Below are 16,678 nucleotides of genomic sequence, written 5' to 3' on the forward strand. Positions count from 1 at the left end.
TCTCGTTACCTTGTTAAAGATAGAGACTAAATTTTGTAGTCACTTAATTTTTTAGAAACTAAATTTTTACAAACTTTTTTAATGATTAATTTTAAATGTAATATATTTTATTGAGACTAAAAAATTTGTTACATGATACTACTCATACAAGTACTTACAAAAACAATTATCATAAATAAATTTTTAAAAAATTAACAATAAGAGGATAAGTATTAAACTTTGGTGTATTTCAAAAAAAATTACGAATTTAAGTATCAAAATTGTTTGTAGTATATTTTTTTTTGTCAAAATGTTCATGTATATTAAAATAACAACAATGAGGTTTGATCTTGTTAGATGAAGTCAGGTATTTAAATCACACAATGTTATTAAACTCAATTAAAAGTTAAATTCTCTAATATTTATATATGACAAAATTCTTTTTAATAATTTTTTTATAACTTTTAAAAAAAATTATCTTTTTATCAAATTAAAAATCATCTTATTTATTCTATTAAGTAGTGTTTTTACTAACCTTCTTTATACATTTTTATCTCTTAAACTTTATATATTAAAAATTAAAATTACATAATAAAATTGGAGATATAATTCTAAAACATTTAAGGTTTTAATTAAGATTGTTATAATTTAATGAGTAATAATTTTTAGTGATAAGATGATGGATATCCAAAAATTTTAATAAATAGCAAAAATTAAAATTTGGGATTGGAACAAGATTAGCACCCTACTTCTAAGACATATTTGTGATCTCATCGATCAGATTCACCCTCCTGCCTTTAATAGTGGTCATGATCAAATTTATTGGAAATTAGTTAGTAATGGAACTTTTTCACTTAAATCTACATATAGCTTAGTTTCTGGTATTCGTCATAATAATGTGCTGCATACAAAATTTTTAATAAGCTTTGTAATTGGAAAGGTCTCCTAGGATTTCTACCTTTTATGGAAAATTGTCCATGGAAAGCTCCTCTCTAATGAGGAAAGGTACCACTGTAAAATGGCTGCTTCCTCTTTATGCTCAAGATGTATGAAGGCCCCTGAAACTGTAATTCATATTCTTAGGGATTGTTGGACAGCCAACAATATTTGGAACCAGATTCTGACCCCTGATAAGTGGTCTCAAATTTTCAGCCTTCGTTTATCTAATTGGTTGAGTTTTAATTTATCCAAAAAAAAATATTCTTTGTATCCTAATTGGGATTTAATTTTTGGGATGAAGACCTGGAACCTTTGGAAAAATAGGAATTGTTGCATTTTTCATAATAACCCTATTAATAATGAAGGGTTGTTACATAAAATCTTTGTTGATGTTGACTACTTTTTTTATTGCTGCAGGAGTATTCAAAGGAGTTTGGATTTTGCTTGGGGATTGTAGCACATGGTGAATTGGCAGCCCTCTTGAAAATTAACTCAAACTTAACACTGACAGATCTGTCTCTTCTTCCTAAACCTGGCTAGTTGTGGTGGGTTGATCCAGAATAGGGCTGGAGGCTTTGTTGCTAGGTTCTACAAAGCTTTAGAGCATTGTCACCCTAATGTAGCTGAGTTATGGGGGATCTATTGGGGTCTTTGGTTGGTCATTGATAGCAGCATCCAACTTATTTGGATTGAATGCAATTCCAAGAATGTTATTTTCCTTGTTGTTAATGTTCAAAACTATAATTATCATTTTTATTTTGTCATTAGCAAGATTAGGGAGCTTATAAGATATATAAAGTTTGTTAGATTTCATCATGTTTTGAGAGAGACAAACTAGAGTGCCAATTATTTAGTTAAAATAGGTTTTGATTTTGGATTGCCTTCCGTTGTTTTTAGTAAAACTCCCTCTTCTTTGGAGCTTTTCCTCATACTAGACTCTTTAGGGTCTTTGTGGCCTAGGCCTATAGCCTACTCTTGTTTTTGTTGGGTGTTCTGCCTCGTTTAATATATATATATAAAAAAAAAGTTAGCTAATAACAAAATTTGAAATATTTGAAAAAACCTCAAATGATGAAAATACTCTCTCATCAAATGGTTTGATTGCAAGGATATATAACATTTGTTTGTTCAATGAGTGGTAGAGATGTAGAAGGAAAACAATCGTAATAATTTCTAGAAGCGGAGTAGGTTATTTGGTATTGTTATTTAGAATTTATGGAGAGAAAGAAATGTTATCTTTCAGAATGTAAAAGTGATTACTCAAAAAAATTTATGTGATTTTGAGTCCTTCAATTTGTGTTACTGGGATGGTTTCAATTTTGTTGTAGATTCTCTTCATGATCAGTATCAAGTTAGATAGCATCCCCCACTTATTAATTAACTGAAGCTTAATGTGGATGAAGTTGTTTCCTATTTTTTGGAATTGCTAGATGTGAGGGATTAATTCGTGATCATCATGAGAATCTAGTTGTTGGTTTCTATAGCAATTTGGAATATAGCTCCCCCTGTTGCTGAGCTTCGGGAGTTATTTTTTAGAATACAATCAGTTATTTAGAAGGTTATTCAACTTATTTAGGTTTAGGGTGATTCTAAAGATGCATTATCTTTAGTCTTATTTGTTCCGATTATTTCTCATCCTTTATTTTTTTTTTATTAGTAGTATTAGAAATATACTTAAGAGTATCAATTTCATTAGACTTAGCTACACTTGTAAGGAATTAGTTAAAGTACTGATAAGCTTGCCAAAATTGGTATTAAGAAAGGGTTGAGTTGTGTTCATTTTAATAAGACTTCTCTTCCTCCTAGGTCATTCTTAACTTTGGATGCTTTAGGTATCCGAGTAGGGTTCTGTAGGTTCCTTTATTGTTGTTGGGCCTTGTTAGTCCCTTTTGTTATTAAAAAATGATGTGATAAGAAAATAGTCTTTTAAGTAGAGATAAAAATAGGCTAAGTTAGGTTAGAATTTATATATGTAGGCCTGAGCCTCTTTAATAATTTTAAAACATAACCTATTCTTTTTCATAAGTTTTTTTATTAAATTTAGTCTAATTTTTTTAAAAGTCTAATTTACCTTATTAATCTTTTTAATGGCCTACTTCATAATAAAATATTTAATAAACTATTAATTTTCTTAATAAATGAGCTACCAAACCATATAAATAGTTATGACTTAAAGGTCATAAAGCTATATTAAAATAAATCATAAAAATAGTTTAACACTTTAAATATTTGTTATAAAATTTCATATTTTTATTTATTACTTTCAAATCACGTATTTGATTTAAATATATAAATCATTAGACATACAACAAATACAAATATATATCAATATTATGCGTACCACACAAATTAAGCAAACAAAAAAATTTAGCAAACAATGCATTCTCTCATATGGTATGCAGGAAGGACACTTTCCAACTATAACAAAAAGGATTGAGACTTTTAATTCAAAATTTTATTTATTTTAAAATATAATTTATTTAATATAATATAATTTATATAAATTATTTAATATATTATTATGAATTTTATATATTTTAAATAAGTTACTCTATCTGAATAATTTTTTTAAAATTTAAATATAACTTATTTAATTAATTAAATATTTTTAAAAATTTAAATTAATTTTATTATTTAGATTAAACTAAATTAAACTTTAAAAAAGTTAAGCGGTAAACTATTATAAGAAGATGCGAGACTATTTTTCAAGTCAAAATATATAAAAAAAAAATCCCTTAAAATTATGCTAAGTTTCTCAAATTAAATATAAAAAGATGGAACTTCAGAAATAAAAGGTGATATGGCCAACAAGTTGAGAATGATACCTGCTACAGGAATAGATAAACAAAACTATACACTTACTCAGAAACAAAACAGCCTTTTGCATAGATATTTGTTATAATGTATGTTGTATTTTTGAATTAAATGTATGGATCACAACTAGAAAAATAATGAAGGCTATAAATAGAAATTATTTAAAGAACTTAAAGATAAAACCAACGCCAAACATGAAACAATTCAATTCTTTAATTATTTTAAATAAGATCTTTCTTATTTTTTATTTATTTATTACTTATCATTAAGCTTATCTTGTATATCTTTTAATACAATTACATTTATTTTTCAGTATATTATTTTAGAAGAGTGTACAACCTGTAAGAGAGACTTAACGTGAAATAATGTGGAAATCCACACTTTCTTCTTGACCCTCGTTGCTCTTTCTTGTTTTTTTTTTCGTCTTCTTTTGTATTATTTTTTTCAATTTTTATTTATCTGTTATTATTCCTTTTACCTTCATTAGCATTTTTTTCCCTTATTAAAGTTAATAAACATTATTATTCTTCTGTCTCCTATACTTAAGACTATTTTTAGTATTTTAATGACAATTTTTATTACTCAACTAAAACATGATTATACTGTTAGATCAATATTGAGTGAAAAAATAAGTGAAGAAAAGAGATAACGACGATCTAATTGCATAATGTTTCACTTTATTAAAAACAATCTAGAAAAAGAATATTTGATTTGTTTATAACCATCAAAATCTTTTATTATTTTAAAAGGATGATTTTGAGTGAGTATGTTATGTATTGAATAGTTATTTAAAAATATTAGTATTATTTTATTAAAAATTAAATTTTTATACTTTTATAAATAACGTTTGACTAATTCAAAACTTAAATCACCATTATGTAAGGTTTCTTCTTGTCTTAAACCTAGTAAGAAGTGTGATCCAATGGCTTAGCCATTGTTTAGTTTAAAGTTTAATTTGATATAATTTAAAATTTTGAGACTCTATATCACAGTGACGGTATTTTTCTCTTGTAGATAAAATAAATTTTGATATTAGTATAAGCTTAATTAATACAAGTTTAAATTATAGTTTTAAATTATGAATTTTGACACACTATATAAAATAAATTAATGTGTCTGGTTTAATGATTTATTTTTATAACTTTATCCTCAATTTTTTTAAAAAAATTACTATTAAATTTAGTTTTATATAATATAATAGCATATTTATTAATAATAATTATTTTTCTTCATCTAATTTTAAATTAAAAATATTTATAAAATGTACGAATAACTTAAGTTTAGTTATTATTGTAAATATCAGTTAAATACATTAATTTTAGTGACTATTGTTACACTTTTCAAGATACGTAGATCAAATGAAACCCATATAAAAGAAATAAACTTGTAAATTAACTCTAAATAAGGTATAGGTCAAGTATATTAATCTTTAAAATTTCAAAATTCTTTCACCAATCTTTAATTAAGTACTGTCATTTATTTTAGCTCTTTTATTAAAACATAAAAAACAAAGTAGAAATAAATATTATTTTTATCAAGTCAAAAATTTGTATAAAAAATATTTCAAATATTGAAATGACAGATTTATGCAATCTTAGAGAATATTTAATAAAAACATTCTAGACATTTTTAAAAAATTATTAATAAAAGCTTAAAAATATTTTTTAACTCCTATGTTTTATGAGATATTTTTATTATAATTTTGACACTATTTTTATTTTAATTCTTATATTTTTGTGAATTTTTAATTTTGATCTATTCATTAACATGATTAATTAAAAGGTGAATGTGTTTTAAAATAAAATAATAAAATTATATTTAACAGTAAAAAGCAAAAAGCCCAGAGTCCCACAAAAGGGTGAGAGATGAGTGCTATATAGCTAGAATGGGTGGTGGTTCGTGTAAAAGAGACGGGTGGATTGCGCGTCACTTTCATTATCCATGCAAATGCAAAACATGCCAAGGTCACTCCATAGTGCACGCCACATGTTCAAATACGGGCTTTTAAATTAATCTAAAAATGGGACCATTGTTTACTCAGGACATTGATACACTAAGAGACACAACAAAGACATCGACAAGATCACCTGCAAAATATTTCATGCATCCTTGAGTATTTTGAAATGCCACATCACATCTAACATTTAATACTCGATGTGCATTAATATAGGACAATAACTCAGCATCGTTCTTTGAATGTCCATACAATTTTTTTAATGTCGTCGTGATTCATGAGCCCAAATAGAGTCAAGCACTAATTCTCATAAATAGAGTTTTATTTGCCTCAATTCTTTTATTACGGGAGATAAATAAAATAAGGTATAAACTAATCCTTCGGAGGAGTAATGCACCAGTGCTGTGTTCCTCCACCATTTGATCAAATAATTATTTAAAAGTTATTTATTATAATAGTTAATTTAACAATTTGTTTTATGTATAACGGATTTAAAAGACATAATACTCTAAAATTTAATAAATATCACGTTTTGAAATATATATATATATATATATATATATATATATGATATGATCCATTGACACAGACTTACACTCTCTCTATATATATATATATAAAATAAATTTTAATAGTTACATTACTTAATAACTTTTTATATAATATAATATTGATCAATGCAACTATTGAATTATCTAATTATGTGTATTAAATTTCATATAATTTATAGTTATGTTATTTAAAATTGTATATTCATTTACATTTAAAAATATATTATACGTTAAAATAAAATAAAGCGATGAATTATTTATTAATTTTAGGTGAAGGTTAGTATGAGTTAGTATATTAAGTAACTGAAATAAGTTAGCAAAATGGCCTCCTATAGCACGTTTTAAAAATTTGAATATTTAAAAAATTAATTCTTAATAAATTTTGCAAATAGAGAATATCAATTTTTTATATACTTAAGATAGTTCTTTGTTTAACATAATTCTTTTTAAAGTTAAGAAAGAATGTAATTGTTTATTCACGTGAAACCATATTATATTCTCTTAAACTCACTCTCATCTTTATTTTTGAAGAAGTTCAAGAATTTGTTTTGTATTTCCAATATAAAGTTTAACGATAAATAAAGTAGCTGCAATTCAAATTTACTTATAAAAGTTTAAAGAGAAAAATCAAAGACAAGAGATCGAATAAAGTCAGGTAATCCTCTTTTGAAATATTGTCGTAAAAGTTTTATTCAATTTCTTTTTTTTTTATTTTAATTCTTTCTTATTTCTCCTCCTTAATAGTATACAAACTCATTTCTCATATCTACCCTAAACTTATATAATTGTTTTCCTTTTCAATTGTTATACTTTCAATTGTAAAATTTTATTTTTTTTTTAAATATCGTATACTTTCAATAAATAAACTTATCAAAATAAGACATTCATCATCATTTTATATAAAAAAAAAATACTTAAATAAATAGTTATACAAATACACTCTTAACCTAAAACTAATGTTATTACACAAAATTGGTTTTGAATTCTCTAAGTGCTCATTTGGTGTACAAAATTCAGTATGGAATTCGACATTGGAATTGGAATTGGGCTTCAAAATTTTAATTATCATACTTGGATATCTATTTGGAATTAGGATTATAATTTCACATAATTGTACAATAACTAAATTTGGCCCACTTTAATTCTTAACTTGTACATTAGAAATTTGAATTACTAATATCATAATTTACAAATACACTCTTATGTGCCTCCTCTTTGTTTCTGTGGTTCCTCGTATTTGTGATTTTTGTTCTTTCGTTAATACTTTCTTCTCCAAGTACTTTCTTCCTCTCTCTGTTCTCTATCCCCTATGCATCTTTCTTCCTCTTCTTATGTTCTCCTATGTTTTTCTGTATTTTCTTTTCCTTTTAACTCTATTTTTAATGCTGATTATTGATATTACTTCTTTTCTATGTTTTCCTATTTTTCTCTATTTTCTTCTTTATTGTTTTATATTGATTATAAATAAAAGTAAATTTTCTTTATTCCTCCTCCTCTTCGTCCTAATTTTCTTTATTTTTTCTTTTTTCTTTTTTCTTTCTTCTTTTTTACATTTGTTACATTTAATATGTTTACATTACGATATCGTATCGCTATTATGCACTTACTATAAACTATATTATATTATATTCACTTATTGTAAACATTTTTTATATTAAATTTTACTAATTTAATTATTAAATAAAAAATTCTTTTAAATACATCAAGTTATAGACACACATAATTATTTCAAATATAAAAAAACTTAATATTTAATTTTAACCGTTCATTATAAGATGGAATTGTTAAATTTTCTGTTTTATTCTCACTTTAAAATCTCTTACATTAAATATATTTGCTATGTGAGAAGTGAGAAAGAGAAAAATATTGACCATATACATATATGAATGGTCAAAATTAATTTTTTTAAATAGTCATATGATTACTTTAAAATATCACATAACTAAATTTACATTTTAATCATAATAAACGAAAATAAGTTAAATAATTAAAAATTATTCATCTTAACATCAAATTAAAAACATTTTCATTTAATACATCTTTTGTATATTAAAAAACCCTACTCCCTAAATATATATGTTCCATATATGTCTTTGGTCATAAATCGACTCCATTCAAAGTGGCCGGCAAATTGATTAGCTTGAAGTACCAAAACCATCAGGGCATATTTTCGTAAGATTCCATTTCACGGTGGTGGGGCAAAAGTTTATTAGATATTTGACTTATTGATTTTATTTTATTTTATCTTTTAACCTTCTACATGCGCCAAAGGTAATTTTTTAAAATTAAATTAATTATTGAATCGATAAAAAAATTATTAACTTAAAATTCAATGATTCAACTGTAATTGAATCAATATCAAATTAATAATAATTAAAAGAGATTCTTATACATTTTATTAGAAGTATGTTCATAGTATATTATTAGTCTCTTTCAATCTGTATACTATATATATGTCATTGTTAAATTTAATCTGTGTAAATATTTTTTTATCACAATATGCTCTAGTATCTTACACGAAAGTTGCATTTTTTCCTTAATATATATTTCGGTCTATATGTATTATATAATTTTAATTTAACCAGTTTTCAAAATTTGTCAACTTAATTGACTCTTACAATGAAAAGTGTATCAAACACATGGTACTTTTAAATCATACACTTTAGCCAGTTCAATTTATAATTTATAATGAGATAAAAAAATTAAAAAAGATAAATAATCTTTTATTTTCTGTATAAGACTCTCTTTTTTTATAATTTAGCCGCTGTAGATAAAATAACTTGCATATTAATTCATGTATAAAAATTTATTTATAATTTCATTATTACTGTTACTATACATTAACTTTCTCTCTTACATAACAAATGACTGTATAATATAACAAGTTTAAATTGTCTTTTAGTCTTGATACAAGATTCTCTTTTGTAATTGAATCTTTATAAATAAGAAAAAAATTATATATAAGTCCTTATATGGTTTTATTTTTAATTTCACTTTTATCATTAAGGTGACAATTTCACATCAGTTTTAAATGACATTTTTTCTATATCTTTACTAGGGTATTCTAAATTCTTCAAATAAATCTCATATTTTGCTTCATGCCAATATCACTATTTATATACTCAATCATATCTCATTATAATCCTCATCCCTTCTCTTATATTCTTATCTCAATATCTTGATTTTCACTCATGTCCACTTGAGTCGTGGCAAAAGTAAAAAAATTTCTTCTTTTGTATCCTTAGTGTATATATAAAAAAATCATAATCACTTTCTAAATAATCACTATTATTATCATTTTTATTTTTTTTTGCAACCACAAAATAACTTTATTATAAAAGCAACATTGAGATAAGGATGATAAGAGAACAAATGAGGATTATTATGAGAATATAATGGAACAAATGAGTAGTGATATTCTCAAGATATGAAATCTTCTTGGAATGGTTCTTACATTACATGGGTTTATAACAAAAATGTGTTAGCTTATATAATGAAGCTCAACATCATGAATTAAAAAGGCATGAAACAAAATATAAAGTTTCTTTGAAGAATTCAAAATACTCTTATGAAGATGATGAGAAAATATCACTTGACATTTATACGAAAATGTCATCATAATGATATGGACAAAATTGAAAATAAATTTTTGTGTAGGAACTAATATACATATTCTTTTACCTACAGGGACAAAATTACAAAAAAAAAAAAGTATTCTATACAAACTAAAAGACAATTTAAGTTTGCCACGTTGAATAGTCATTTGTCATGTAGGAGAGAGAACTAATGTTGTTATATGTATTGTAACTGCATGGATGAAATTGAAAATAAATTTTTATATAAGAATTGATATACAAATTTTTTACATATAGGGACTAAATTATAAAAATGAGTTTTGTATAAAAACTAAAAAAAATCACTTATCTCTTAAATAAATATTACTTGCAACTGAAAATTTTAGGTTCAGCAATGCTAAAAGTTGATCCATATATTACCAAAACAAAATAATGTGAGTCTATCTCTTTTTTCATTCATATGTTGTTGATTGTTGTAATTTTAAATTACTTATTTTATGGTGTATCTCACATATTCACTAATCAGAGAATAAATTTGTTAAATTTTACAAAGTAATTATTGTGCAAATATTAATAGTATTTCACACTTTGTTAGAAAAGTGTTACTTTTTTAAATTATCTCTTTCTTAACTTTTTTTTTTTGTTAAATTAAAAAAAAAAGATTTCTATATTATCATTTTCTCTCTATATATCATCATTCTAAACTCTCTCTTAGCTAAGGTATAAGAGGAAGCATATCTAACTTTAATTTGCATGTATTTTCTCTATTTAATCTAAAAAAATAATTCACATAATATTTCTCTAAGTGAAATTTCAAAGTTTTAAGAAGTTAAAAAACAAAGGAAAAGGAAAGATCATAAAACTATAATTAGTAATGAATTCTTTCAACACATTAGGAGTTAATTAGTTTTAAAAAAATACTTTTATTTTTTATTATTATATTTTTATCTGATAAAATTAATATTTTTATTTTCTAACTCTAAAGTAAGTTTCAATTTTATCTTCTAATTTTTTTTTTATCAATTTTAATCTTCTAACTTAAAAAATCACTACAACATATTTCACTTTATAATTCGTTGAATAAGATATAGAGAGTAGTTACATAATAACCTTTCTCTAAAGTTATTCTTGGAGAGTGTTTAGTGGTTATGTGTCAATTGTTCTTACAAGTTAAAATTTTAAAATTATCTAACCATTTCTATCTTATAAATGAAGCATTACTCAACTCATACCATTATAAATCTTTTCATCTTCTTTGCGCCAATAAAGTTGATCTTTTTCACATGTGTAGTTATCTTCCTTATAGTTTTCTTCTCATTCAATCTTTTTTTCTCTATATTAACATTGAAACCTATTATTAATTTGTTCTTTTTTTTTTTTTTTACTTATTAGTGTTTTGTTCATGTAGATGTGGACTATTTAGTCAACATAATATACAAACTTGAGTTTCAATAAAATCAATTTTGATTTGTGATAAAAAGAAGAAATTTTGAATGTTAGATATACAAATTCAAATTTAAACATAACAATAAATTGATTTTAGTTTGTAATAGAAAACTTGTAAAGAAAGAAATTTTAAATTCTTGATTCATATTTTGGAGAGCAGTATATGAACAACTCTCCAAGTAACATCCATTTTGGATAATAGTGCTTATAAAAATGATTTGAATTACCCTTTAAAACGATGTAATATCGCTATTTAATGTTTTTTGTATTGTAGTAAATGTTTCAAACAAGTCATTTTTTTTATTAAAAATGCTAACTCTATTAAAAGTTTTTGTTATTTTTTGTCCAGTATAGTGTGAGTATTGATCATCATTTTCTGCGTCTCTTCCACTTGTTCCTCTTTCACCTCCCTTTCGTTTTTATCTTCTTATTTTTCTTCCTTCTTCTTTATCTTTGCAACAATAACTTCACCTCCACACTTTCCATCTTCATAACACAAAGCTTCTTCCCTCCTTACTAATTCAACCATTTACAAAGGTATCACTATATCCTTCTTGTTTTCACTACCTATTTATGCATTTGGGTTCAAAATATTAAATTTTTAGGATACCATTTTTTTTTCTCCATCTACCCGTTTTATTTTTCCTCATCTTTATGCAAACCTAGATAAAAAAAGAATCATTTTATAATAAGAGAAAACTAAGTTCAAATTTTATTGCAAGGGATGCAAAATGTAATGATTGTTCACAATACTAGTTGAAACCTTTAAGCACCTCCTACAAAATTTGTCATTGTAGCAAGTTCTTAATCAATATTTAGTAAAAGATTTAAAGACAAAGAAGAAAGAAAAAAAATAAAAAGATAAACAGAAAAGAGATGTTGAAGAGACATAATTAGAAATTTGAGCAAGAATATAATAAAAAGTATTAACAAAGTACATGTAGCAAAAAAACAAGAAAAACTTTTAATGGGATTAACATTTTTAACATTAAAAAAATATATTTAAAATATTTTTATAAGTTAGAGAATTAAAATAGATTAAAAAATTTTTTTTAGGACAACTAAAAGTTGGAGGACAGAAACACGGATTTTACCTTACAATTATGTTTCTTATATTTTTAAAATTTATGAAAAAAAATATAAAAAATAAAATTTTGTTTTATTTTTAATTAAAAAATAAAATATAAATAAGGTCATACTTTTGTAATTAAAAATAAAAATAAAAAATTAAACTAAATAACCTTTTAAAGAATATTCCAAAAGAAAATTACAATCAGGGACAATATTAAAAAAAATTGCATATAAACAAAATTAAAATTGCATAACACTTAGGAATGAACATATACTTTAAGAATTTAGTTCCTTTAAAATGAAAAAAAAAAATATGCAAAATGAGAAAGTAAAAATTTACTAACTTTTTATTGAAATTTAAGTATTTTCTAATTGAACTTAAGTTTAAATTAACGGGAGATAGATTATATATATTTATCATTTTACACTTTGTCCAATAGTTATCTCCATGTCAATAAAAAAAACTACGATAGACCTGAATATCAAAAACTATTTTGAAAACTTTTACACATGTAGGGATTGAATATTTTTTTTTTTTTCTCAATGAAGACAAAATTGAAATAATGAGACATATACAAGAACCAAATTTATATTTTAATATTTAATTAAAATTATATTTTATTAATTTAACAATCAAATTTAAAGTTTTTCATAAAATAAATCAAATTTATACAGTTAAAATATTATTTAATATTTTATCATCTAACTTTATTTTAAAATGTATCAATAAATATATAAGTAAATAGTATATGATGTTTACATGAATTTATATAAATATTTAAATTATTTAAAATTTTATATTAATGATTCCTACAATAATGAATATTTATATCATAAATAAAAGATGTTGTTTAAAAACTAAAGTTTTCAGTGGAGTTACTTACTTTCAATGTTAGTCATATGTAATTTTCAATATTAAATTTAATTAAAAATTATATTATTTTGCTACATTCATTTTACTTTTTATTCATATTTTTATTAATTTGATTTTAAATTTTAGAGATAAAAATTGTTACTTAACTTTCTTATTATCTTATATAAATTTTTATATTTTTTCTGAATATCTGTATTTACATTTATCAATTTTCCCTAGTTATCTCGATGATTTCTAATATACACCTTGAAGAAAATGGTGCATCCATGCACCACCCAAATAAAACAATTGCTGTATTAATAACATAAATGAAGGGATAAGATCAAACACATAAAATTTATGATTAGACATATTTATCTTTCTCATTAATATATTAAAATTAATCTAATATATTTTTAAAATATATAAAAATATGTTAATATTAAAATAGAGATACTCTATTCACTAAAGTAAAATATCTGATTTGTCATAAATCAACAAAGGTTTATATTCAAGTTTAAATATTTTAAATTATTATAAATCAATAAAAATAAACAAACCATATTGGAGAAGGGCACATGCTGGTTTGGAATATGCGAATATAAGAATCTCTCTCATGAGGGGAAATGCTCTGATATATAGTTTTGTGGCATATCTTATTCTTAAAAGCAGCTAGAAACAAAGAATATCCCTTAAGCATGACCTTAATTTGATGTTAAACCCTTAACAAATTTTAGATGCCAAATATAATTAATACATATAAATGGAAATACGTGGCTATTATTTATTGAACGAAAAATAGCTACATTTGAGCTTTAACATGAGACAAGTCATTCATATAGATTCATATATACAAACACTAATACATTAATCCTCCTACAATTGCCACAACATTCCTTGGAATTTACTTTCTAAAATAATGGGGAGAAAAGATGGGACTTCGATTTGATCAATTATTCTATTTGTACCATTCGCTTCTTTTTCGTTTATCATATTGCAATTAACAAACGCCTGCATTTCATGTATTCAACTCAGACAAAACTTTAGCCTTGTTTGTTTTTGTTTCATACAAATTTAAGCTTTTTTTTTATTTTTAAAAATTATATTTTACAATAATTTTAAAAAATATTTTAAAAATAAAAATAAAACTCATATTAACAAACAGATTTTATTTCATTTTTACTCTTAAACTATTTTTAAAAAACATAAAATAAACAATAAGGATAAGTAAATATCCTACCCGTTATAAGTAAACTTTACAACAAGGATAGAGAAAAATTTAAGGATCCAATCTATTTTTTTTTCTTTACTGCGTTATAGTGTAGCAGTGAAAAATAAGAAAGACACAATGTTGTATACTTAAAAAAATAAATAAAAGATTTAATTATATTTTTTTAATACTTTAATATACCTGTAATTTTTGTTTCTATAGTTTTAATTGCTTACTTTTATTTCTTTTAATTTTTTTAAATGTATAATTTTTATTTTTCAAATTTTAGTTACTCATATTTAGTTCTTTTAACTTTTTGAATGTGTAATTTTATTTTTAATTGCACATTTAATGTTTTTAATCTTTCACATGTTTAAATTAAGTTCTCCATCCAAAATTTTATCAATAATTAATAAAAGTATGAATTATTTTATATAAATCAGTAAAAGAAATATATGTAAACTATTTAAATAAAAATATAAATAAAATATAGTAAATTCTAAATCAAAGACTTAATTTAAACATTTAAAAACTTAGAAAGACTAATAATGTAAGTAATTAAAATTAATGAAGAGACCAGAATAGCACATTTACAAAATTAAAAAGACTAAATGTAAATAATTAAAACTAGAAAAACCAGAATAGCACATTTAAAAACCTAAAAAAATTAAATGTAAGCAATTAAAATTAAAGTGAGTAAAATTGCATATAAGTTAAAGTATAGGAACCAAAAAAAAAAAAGGCTTAGATAATACAAACTAAGAGAACTAATGTAATTGATTAGAAATAAATAAATTAATACATTAATTATAATAACTAATTAACTAAAATTAGCTAACTAATCATGAAAAGTCAAATGCATGACACTCCAGACATGGTGGTGGCCTGTAGATATTCATAAGCAATTAGGTTAACCATAATATAGAGTGTGATGTGATTTTCACAGTAGACCACAGTTTGTCTGCTTTAAGGCAATATGAAGATACCAACAAATCAGAAGATGAATGGTGTTACCGCAAGTGCACAAATTTGTCGGGTACTAAAGATATTGCATTTTCCAAAATTGTGTTATTAATAATCAACTATTCACAATTTAATTATATAAAAACAATGATTTTTTAAATCAAGAAATTGAAAAGAAACCGAAAAAAAAATCTTAAAAGTAAATTATATGATTGATATGACTAGAATGCAAAACCTTTTAAGAGTTATTAGGTTTATCACAATTGTATGAAACAAAATATATTAGGTACACATACATGAGATATGAAAAATGACACCATTTTTTTTTAAATTTAGTAAAAAAATAACATCTTCAATATATTTTTATTAAAAATAAATTTTATCAGTTTAGTTGTTGATTCATAGATACTATTATAATGATTATGTACTTTATCAATAAATTTTTAAATTATATAAAATTTTGTCAAACTAATTTTCTTAAATTCAACTACTAAATTAATAAATTTTAATAAAAAGTTATTTTAAGTAGCATTTACTGAATTATATTTTTTAATCTCACTCCCTTTATAGAACCTGCACTTACAATTGAAAGAACCGATTTTCTCGTACACAGTTATTATTATTTCTATTATGTTATTTTATAAAATAATAATTATTAATGATTCAATGTTGATCTCTATCCTTTGGTTTTTGGTCAACAATTTCGATCTTTTATCTACCTTAAATTCTTCAATTACAGTTTGGTGGATATTCTTTGTTGATTATTTTAGCTTAGTTTGTTGGGTATGTGTATGTGTTGAATTCGACAAGTAATGAATTAAAACTTGGGAAAAGTACTATATATAAGAGATGCTCACGAAATTTACATATTAGCTGGTCCCACGACAACGAATTTGATCATGGTGAATTGATGATCGTATCATATTCCACGATATCTTTTATCAAGGTGGGTGTACTTTTTTCGACAAATAAATTTAAATTAATCATTGGATAATATTTTGCTGAAAGTTGGTTTAGAACAATCAATATTTTTGCTAATTAAAAGGCCGATTAATTTATAAAACAAATATGTTCTTTTATTTTTAATTATATAAATACTGTATTATGTGTAGTAATTTTTTTATAATTTTATAATTAAAAATAAAAAATATTTCAAAAATAAAAACCTATCCTACATCCTTATAAACTCAGATTATTGACAGACCATGATCAGCAAATGGGGATGCACGTAGATCTGACTCATTTAATTGTTTTGTGCTTTTGTGGAATATAGATTGGTCTACTGTGTCATAGGATCAAGTTCCACGCAAGCAAATAATTGAT

Source organism: Abrus precatorius, unplaced genomic scaffold (genome assembly GCF_003935025.1).
Source record: "Abrus precatorius isolate BTA unplaced genomic scaffold, Abrus_2018 Scaffold9, whole genome shotgun sequence".
NCBI lineage: Eukaryota > Viridiplantae > Streptophyta > Magnoliopsida > Fabales > Fabaceae > Abrus > Abrus precatorius.